Source organism: Orcinus orca, chromosome 5 (assembly GCF_937001465.1).
Source record: "Orcinus orca chromosome 5, mOrcOrc1.1, whole genome shotgun sequence".
NCBI lineage: Eukaryota > Metazoa > Chordata > Mammalia > Artiodactyla > Delphinidae > Orcinus > Orcinus orca.
In genome coordinates, this window is record NC_064563.1 from 141,833,861 (window position 1) to 141,843,640 (window position 9,780).

At 44.0% G+C, this 9,780-nt stretch overlaps 1 protein-coding gene across 1 annotated transcript in view; it reads right to left on the minus strand.

Annotated features, from left to right (window-relative positions):
* The window catches only part of KCNJ6 (potassium inwardly rectifying channel subfamily J member 6), a 287,055-nt gene extending 280,299 nt beyond the window's left edge, over positions 1-6,756 (minus strand). The window contains exon 1 of the mRNA XM_033418305.2: positions 6,214-6,756. The gene's annotated coding sequence lies outside the window, so the exon portion shown is untranslated. The remainder of the gene's footprint in view (positions 1-6,213) is intronic.
* Between the last annotated feature and the right edge of the window lie 3,024 nt (positions 6,757-9,780).

Sequence of the window (9,780 nt, forward strand, 5' to 3'; positions counted from 1 at the left end):
TGGCATTGGTGTGACAAGTGACTTGTTTTGGGTCAACGGAATGTGAGTGGATAACTTATGTCATATCTTAGCAGGACTTTTAAAAGCCATTGCTTAATTTGGCATTCTTCTTTTCCCTCTGATACTGGAATGGAAAGTCCCAGGTCAGACTGGTCCTTCAGTCTGGATTCCAGTGTGAAGAAGACACTTAAGGGCAGTCACGCTGACCAGCAACGGCACGTAGCTTGAGAGAGAAATAAACCTTTGCTTTATAGGCAACTGAGAGGTTGTAATGGCTGTTACTGCACCAAACCTACTAAAAGCTGATGGATACATCTAGAACTTGATGCAAATGCAGTTAGTTAGACACCAGAGCCTGTGCTCTTCATCACCAAACAACACCTGCCAGGCACATTGTCACACTTGCACACGTTCCTGTCAGATGATATCATGAAAATTTAAAGCACCATTGAAAAAAAAAAAAGTCTGTTCTCATTCTGGGTAGGAAAAAGGTGATGCCTGTGAGTTTGAAGAGAAAACTGCCACAGCACCGGGATTAAAACTTAACTCATAGCTTCGTCTCTCACAACGCATACAAAATGTTTAGATGTAGTTCCCCACGAAAAAATTGGTGGCAAGGATGTGGATCTTATAGATTCACTGGCTGGTTCATTTTTTAAAGTTTTCACACTGGTAATCACATCTCTGTGACTGGGAGTTTGGAGGTGAATAGTACCCCAAATCTATCCACTAAAAGAACCACCAGTACTATACGGTCCCTGGTCCTAAGCACAGCCATCAACAGGAAACATGAAATGGGAGACTGAAGGGGTTACTGGGATTAATCTGGCCTGAACTCATCTGTAAAGACATGAAATAAATAGCCATTTCATTAAAATTTGGGGTTAACTTCATACATTGTAAGTAGGAAAGTTGATTGATGGTCTCACTGCATCTGGACAAAATAGAGATTTGAGTATAGCCACTTGAACATTGTGCACTGAGCAAAATCAGCTTCTGAGGTTTTGTTGAAATAACTATTCAATTCAGTAATAAATAAATAATTGGGCCTCTACAGTTGATTAGCAGGTATTGTTAGATCAAGGCTATAGTTTAGGGAACACAGAATATTCTTTTTAAGATGACATTGTCCTTCTTTATTGAAAGGAAGTAAAGTTGTATTATTAATTAGTGCTAGTAAAATGTTATCAAGTATGGGTATATTATATACTTTGTCAGAGGAGAGTCAGAATACCATTCAGGCACTAACTACAGTTATCATGATCTCTTCTTTCTATAGAATTCTGATTATTTCTAGGACTAATTATTTTAAATACATTTTAAAATGTATTTTATCCCAAATGACTTTTCTTTTTTTTTTTTTTTTTTTTACGGTACGCGAGCCTCTCACCGTCGTGGCCTCTCCCGTCGCGGAGCACAGGCTCCGGACGTGCAGGCTCAGCATCCGTGGCTCACGGGCCCAGCCGCTCCGCAGCATGAGGGATCTTCCCAGACCGGGGCACGAACCCGTGTCCCCTGCATCGACAGGCGGACTCTCAACCACTGAGCCACCAGGGAAGCCCCCAAATGACTTTATTTTATTTTTATATCTCTTTAAATACTTGAAGTACAATTAAAGAAAAATATCTTAATTCAACAGAAGTGTCTTGATAATTTTTTAACTTTACCAATTCCTCTTTTATTGATACTACCAAATTTAATAATTTTATAAAAATCGAGATGGAACCAATTCTCTTTTGGTACTTAAATGAAATTATTAAAAATAAAAGAAACAGTAAATGCCATCTTAGTAAGCCAAACCCAAATTTGTTGAATTTAAACATTTCAAGTCCATGAACTTTAAAGTGCTGATACAATGAACTAAAAAAACTACCTTGCTTTGAAAAGTATCATGACTTTAAACCTGGTAAAAATAAATAACTGCCTTTTTCCCTAGCCCCCTTCCTTCCCCTTATTCTGACTCTCTCTGGTCCATTTCCCTTATTAACCAACATAGTACTTACATAACATTTGATTAAGGAATAGTGAAAAAAAGAAAAGCTTTATCTTGCCTACCTGCTCATTTTGAAAAAGAGGGTTTGTCTTGTTTCCATGAAAATGCATTTTATCAACATTCAACCCTTGAAGAAAGTAATATTTTCTACCCGTGAATGGGGTTAAGCTTCCATAAGGCTGTATTTACTTTCTTTTAAAAATAATTGAAGTAATGTTGATTTACAATGTTGTGTTAGTTTCAGGTGTACAGCAAAGTGATTCAGTTATATATATGTTTTATATATATGGATGTGAATATATATCTATATCTATATGTATATTCTTTTACAGATTCTTTTCCATTATAGGTTATTACAAGATATTGAATATAGTCCCCTGTGCTATACAGTAGGCCCCTGTTGTGTATCTATTTTATATATGGTAGTGTGTATTTGCTAATCCCAAACTCCTAATTTATTCCTTCCTCCACACTTATATTTACTTATTTTTAATATCCAACAAATTTTTTCTATTCCTTATTAAACAGCTATTTTCATGTTTTATTTTCTTTTTATCCTGTAAAGTAAGGATAGTTTGTGAGAAGATAGGGAGGAATATGAGAGTGAACTGAAGAATTTTTGTATACTCAAAGGAAACAGCCTATACCAGTCCTGTGTATTAAATGAAGACCTGGGTCATACAAGTGCATATATTTACTGATGTTTAGGAAATACGAGGGTGAGGTATCAAAATTATATTTTAAAAAATTACAAAATGGCTCCAGGTATACAGGAATAAAATTAAGTTGCTCTCCTTAACAAATCCTACTTGAAATGGGTAAACCAATTATTCTGGAGTATGCTATTCACTGTCATCAGGACATAATGACACTTTGCTCAGCAATTAGCCACGCAGGAAGAAAGCAAACCATAGTTTGGTAAATTAGCACTGAATACATGAACATGGAATCTACCAGAACTAAAGATAATTGATTGAGCAATTTCATTCCCGTCTTTTTTTTTTTTTTAATTCATGAGAGAAATTGAACTTTAGAACTCACAAATACATTACTTTGTTTATCTAATAATCCATATTCTTGTCTGGATTTATCTTCATAAGTTATGTCTACTTTCCTTCTGCTGGTAAGATCAGATGCAGCAAAGGCAGGGTAAACTGCCTTGTTTAAGTCCTAATAATACTCCATACATCACTTCTGTCTACTCTTATAAATTAAATGATAGACAAACGTGTCCATGTCCATCAGGAACCAAAAGGTAAATGTAGTGTAATATTTCACCCTTTGCCCAGATTTAGAATAGATTGCTTCTGCCTTCACTAGTGATCACAGGGGAAGAAAAAAGACCGGAAGGTATAAACACACAGCTTTATCCAAGTCCTGAGTGCTCTGCATGCCTCATCTTTAGAAAGCAATGAAATACCCAGCAAGGAAAACCAGGATACACATCGTTTACCTTCATAAACAACAAACCAGAACTAGCTCAAGACCACACATGCATAATGGCATCCTCAAAAGAGAATGGCAGCCAGGGGCACTGTAGAGTCTTTATCAGTATTTCCATCCCGTTGCCAAACCGTGCCTGGGCTCTGTAATTCAAACTGTGCCTTCTAACACCTGGATGCCCCCTTTCAAAGCTTCCTCTTCAAAATGTGACTTCCACCTTCCTCTACTATTTTTCCTCATCAGTATCAGTCCAGGGGAGGGGGTGTGTGAGGACCTGGTACCAAAGAAGAGGAGGGCGTGGCACAGACCAGTCTTGCCTAAGGTGAAGACAGAATGGCGAGAGGAACTTACCTGTTTCCCCTGTAGGAATGTTGAAATAGAACTGGAATGATAATAAATCGGCCCCTCTTGCACAGTTTCTTCCTTGTTTCTATTAGGAGAAGTAACTCCTCCTCTGTTTACTATGCCTGCGACCTTGGAAATGTAGTCGCTCTGTTCACATGCTGACTTGAAGTTAGTCACTGATCTCACAAACACACCCTTTTCCCTTTCCTGGAGCTCACCAGCTCTGCTGAGAAGTCTATCAGGTCTGGACTAAGAGTAAACTATTTCTCCACCCTCCTGGGTCTCAGGACCCCTAGACAGGAGTTGATTGGCTGGTATCTCGCTGACCACAGTTCTCCCACAGCGCCTTTCTGCCGTCTAAGCCCGACAAAAAGTTAGAGAGGAGAGCGAGAGGGTGAGGAATGAATGAACGCTTTTGAAGCCAAAGGGGCTCGGTTGAAACTAGACAACTCTCATCAGGGACTGATCCGTGGCGTGCGTGCATGCCTGCGTGTGTGTGTGTGTGTGTGTGTGTGTGTGTGTGTGTGTGTGTGTGTGTGTGTGTTCCTTTTCTCCCCGGAGGATGGGATTTTCCCCATTCTCAGTTCAGCTCGGATCGTTTGCGGTTTCAATGTTCTTGACTTTGAATAGCTATTGTGATGCACCGCGATGCGTGAAATGGGTGATTTGCAAGCTTCTCTGTCCCACGCAATTCCGTGCATAATCATATATCCAGATTCTGCACTGACAAGGGAATCGTTCCTTTATAGAAAGCTATTGACTTCCCGCGACCAAAGGAACTTAATAGTGTTCGCTGGGGTAGCCGTCCGGGGTGGGATTGCGGGAGCCTGTGCTCTGGCCTTGGTGCTGAATCCGAAACCCGCTGTCCAACAATCTCAGCAGCTCCTGGGCAACTTTGGGAGGTCTGATGCGGACTGGCCAGTCCTAGGCACCCCCTCGCCGGTCGCCGGCAGGAATCTGGGCAAAGCCTATGCCCTGGGACCCTCCGCAGGGGACGCAGCTCCCTTATTTCTTTGCTTGGATCTGGGAAAGTTTTGTACAACGTTTATTTGTAACTGGAGCTGCCTTCTCCCCTCCCACCTGGGTCGCCATGGAGACTTGAGCTCTTTCTCTTTTTCTCCAGGCAAAATGGGCGAAGCTTAGTTAGCTCAGCCCTGACTGTAGCAAAGCCCCTTCTTCTTTCTAAGCAGCTCCTGGGCATCCCTCTTCTCCGTTTTTCAGAAGAAAGGTGGGCAGGGAATGGTGCTAGCTGGAATGTGGCATTACACCCGGTTCTGTGGTGGCTCCTTGGATCATCAGACTTCGGGTAAAAGCAGGCAGGAGACACTGTAAATGTAAAATAAATCTCCAACTCCTAAGTACTGGAGTCCCCCCTCCCCTCCCTTTTTTTGGGAGTGGAGGCGGGATTCTTTGGAAAATGCTGGTATTTTATTTCTCCACTAATCTCACCCCATTACTGTGGCTGTTTCTATCAAGATATGTTTCCTCCCTAAGAGTCTCTCCATACTGAACCCGGTACAAGAGATATACCTGTGGATTAACCCAAGGTTTTATTGGGTTTGGGGAATACAAATGTTATTTCTGTTAAAAACTCATCCAAGCTTAATGTCTTGATGCAAATGAAAATATACCCAGAAGGAAGCAAGCCAGTGAATTCATCCAGCCCCCTAAATGCAGTAAACATCTCATTTTATCTGAAGGGTTTTTGTTGTTGTTGTTGTTTGTTTGTTTGTTTTCTCTTCCAATTACAAAATAATTCAGTTTACTTCTAGGGAGAGCTTCCTATTCACTGTTGGTAGTCATCATATCACATCTCTGGCTATATTGATAGAGAACAGTTAGGAGTTATTGTTTCCCATTCTCTGCTTGTTTCTTCCCAGCCCTCACTTTTCCTTTTCCTCCTCATGTTTCTCTCTCCCTCTTTCTCTCTCTCTCTCTCCCTATCTCTCTTTCTCTCTCTCTCCCTCTCTCTCTTCCTTCCTCTCTCTCTCTTCTGCTCCTATACGCAAAGAAGAACAAGGATACAGCTTTCCACAAAGACAATGGGCTTTTCCCAACTGTAAATGACTACATAGCAAGCCACCCCTGCCAGTTAATCCGTGCATTTCATCTTTGCCAACGGATGTTGAAATGATGTCTGTAATAACTGACTGGGTCTCTCCGGGCCCCGGGCATGCAGACCCCTCCTCTCCCCGCCCCCCTTGCGAGTTTTCAGTTGCTAATGAGAACCGTATGAAACAGATTTCCCTTCTGTTATGTAACCTGCTTCTCCCTCGCCTTTCCCTTGACTTGGGCATCCTGTTTCTCATCAGAGTGGAGATGCATGCAGCGGCGGAAACTGGGGAAGGGGAGTTGGGGACCCGAGGGCACAGAACCTCTTGCCCACATTGATGCCAGCTTCTTGCCTTCGAGCAACTCAGCGCACCGCTTACCTTGCTGCGGACTTGGTGGCTTCATTCAATCATGATCTCCCCTCTTGGAACGGAGCAAGGTTTAATAATTCACTACACGATGGATGGCGAGGGGAGGAAATAAAAAAAGAAAAGGGAAGGAAAACTGGAATCAGATGGTCAAATTTTACATCAGCCCCGGGAGGCTTTAGGAGACTCCATTCTCCTCGCGGTGCATCCAGGTCTGGATCTATCTTCCCGGGTCCCGCGGATCCCACCCCTCCGCCCGCCCAACCTCTCCGGCCAGGTGCGGCCGTCTTCAAACTGGCTCCCTCTGGCCGAGAGTGGAGAGGAGGGCTGGGCGCGGGGGCCAACGGAGGGGCGGAGGGGTGTGCGTTCGGGCAGGGGCGGGGGAGGGAGACCGGGTGGAGGGCAGGGGGAAAAGGCGAGAGTGGCGGAAAAAAAAAATCCCCGGCTAGGAGAAAAGTGATGGACCACGCAGGGAGACGTCATGAAAGCCGCAGATTCAAAGAACGCTACTCAATTCCTGGCGACTGGCTGAGCCCGGCTGTCAGCGCACGAACAGACGCGGCTCCGGAGATAAAAGCGAGCGCAGCGCCGCGTGCTGGAGAAAAGCTGCCACGCAGCCTGTTCCGTAGAGGCCGTGGGCGGGGACCCGGAGGGATGGAGCTGGAGACCCGGAGGCGCCCACCCACCTCCCATTTTCAGCATCAGTGTCGCGTTGGATCGCCCAGCTTGGGCGGGGACACTACGACGCCCCCCCCGCCCCCAAATCCGAGCCAATGCGGAAACAACCGAGTCAAGCCCCACCCCTCCAATACGAGCCTGGAAAATGTGGGGCTCTCGATGCCTGGGGATGATTTTAGGGTTAGCCTCGGGTTCCCATCATTCCCCCCCAGGTCACTAAGTTATTCTCGAAGAAAAGCCTGGAAAGCAGGAAAGCCGAAGCTCGGGGATCAGTTTTTGACTGCTGGTTGGAGGGGGCTCTTTCTTTAATGTTTTGTGACATCAGGAGAAAGAGACTCTTGTCCCTGTCTCCCTCTGGGCTGAAATGGAGAGTCAGCTTGGGGCGCGGAAGCCGGAGCGCGCACTGTCCACGTGGCCGGCAGGGGGCGCAGGGAGCGGGCTGCGTGGGAGCCCAGGGGCCGCGCCCCAAAGCTTGCACCGCCGGAGACCAGCAGGCTGCTGCATACATTGCGTCCTGACCACGGCAGCTGGGCCCCGGTCCCCACTGCTGCTCCTCCCCTACCCGCATCCGGACGTCTCTGTTCCGTGGCATTGGAGGAGAAGGCGCCGTGGGCGTTTTCATACACAATCCAGGTTGCCTTCAAAGTTGACTTCGGCAGTCCCTGCACAACTGCCTCCTCCATCCTTAGAGTTTTAAACTTGCTTTGTATTGTTATTCCAGGGAGCACACCATAGTGGTCCCCTCTGCAACCCTTCTTTTTCTTATGATCTTCACAAAGAGTATTTCCACATTTCCGAATCCTTTCCACACAACTCGCTTCTACCTCCATGCTGTCCACTCTTGTATGCCATCTTTTTCCTGGGATAAATGGGTTGACAACTAAACTGTGAGAGCAATGAATACCATTGGTTGATAATTTTGTAATGGTCCTTTCAGTAACTGGCTGTTCTTGTGCCATGTTTTAAAGTGGCTTTCCTTCCACAACATACAGGATCTCCATTTCCAAGAAGGTGACCCTATTCAAGAGAAAGTGCTGGTCAAGACCTCTTATTTCCAAGATTATTTTATTCTACATTCATACTTTCTAATTACACAGGAATTCAGCCCCTCAAGAATGTCGTCTGCTGTCTAAGGATGCCTTTTGGTATGGAGAGGTGCTTGCTTCAAATTTGCATCATCAGTTATAGACAAGTCAACCACACACACAACCTGTGGGCTTATACTCACTGATTTTCCCTAAGAGGTTGTGTAATCTCACTTGCTCTTACTTCTGAGTCACATAGCTCATATACAGAAGATATTAGTATATGTACTATGTGATTTTTATGCTCCATAGTGCTTGCTGGATCTAGTAATTTTGTCAGAGATAAAGATAAACAAAGGACAACTGGACTCAACAATCCCTGAGGGATCCTGGAGTAAGGATGTAAGATGCAGGACTTTGGTGGAAACCTCCCTAGAACATTAAAAGGACAACTCACATTGACTATAGTTGTCTAAAGAGCATTCTATTTAATCTGCGAAGCTGCTAAGGGTACGTCCGCCAAGTTTGATTATGTAGGTTTCCACCAGTGGAAGGATTTCTCAAGGCATCAGACTAAGTAAGTCAAAGAGGAGAATCATCTGTTTCTGCTTTGAACACTTTGAAAACTGCCCTAACTTGAAGCAGCAAGCCAGGGTGATATGGGCTGCAGCTCTTTCTGAATAGTGTAGAAGTTTGTTTTGAATGCGGTGGGTCACATATACATGGCATGGGATTTGAGACAAGAACGATTGGCTTAACTAAATTCATTTATTCCTGAGAGAGCTCAGACAGTGATCAGCATGGCTGTAGCTAGGAGGAGTCTCAGTGATGTCAGAAAATCAGGCAAGCTGTGCTTCGGAGCTGCCCACTGCGGCTCCTCTGAGCTCCCCAGAGCCCTGTCTCTCAGGCTACACTGTGTTCAGCATGCCTGGAATCTCACTTATATGTCTATTTTATGATTTCCGATGAAGGCAAGGGCTGGGGGGTGAGGCTCACAAGACTTTAGCTCTTTTGGTCTCTGTCTCTGGGGAGGTTAGTACTCCAAAGCTGACAAAGACAGTGCTTTTAGGATTGATTGATTCTTTTATATAGATGAAACTGGATTCTCCCCATGTATCCAACTGTAATGGAGGCTTATTAGCTACCCAAACTGACAAACTGAATTATCTCAACTGGGTGCCATTTGTGGCAGGTAGTCTTGTTTTTCTCCATTATCCATTGTGGCAGTTTACAACCCAGGCTGTCTCCCCCGCCCACGTGTAGCTCTGGCTCTGCTTTGGGCAGGCTGACACTAGGAGCAAGGTGGGTGGCTGTTTCTGGTCTTTATCTTTACTTGTGTCGACTTGTTTTATTTTTAAGATCTTAGGCTGTTGTGGAGACCCAGTGTCTATTCCATTTCACTTCCCCCACCCACCTCTCTTTATCAAAAAATGAACAAACAAAAAACCAAATAAAACCTCCAAAAAAAACAACATCTTTAAAATGCAGAGATAGGTGTATAATTTTAAAATAAGTTACTTTAACTATAAAGGACATCGTTAAGAGAATCAAGAAAGCTAAATTTTAAAAATACTCTATCCTGCAGCTCTACTTCCAATGGGCCAGATGGATTTCATCCATGTTTCTTATTTGGGGACTATCTATAAAGAGTTATTGTATTTCCTTTTTGGACTTTGATTATAAATTTGGAGATATATTCTTAATAAATATCTCCAGGTGAAAAAAATTCAGTACTTTTCTTAAGAAGGCGCTTTTGGATGGGTTTTAGCTTCATAGCATGTGGGGCATTTTAGTGTTGATTTTTAGCACTTTTATTCTCCAATTATTCAGTTATCACTTTCCTTTTTGGGGGGATACCTTTCATCTTCTACACATT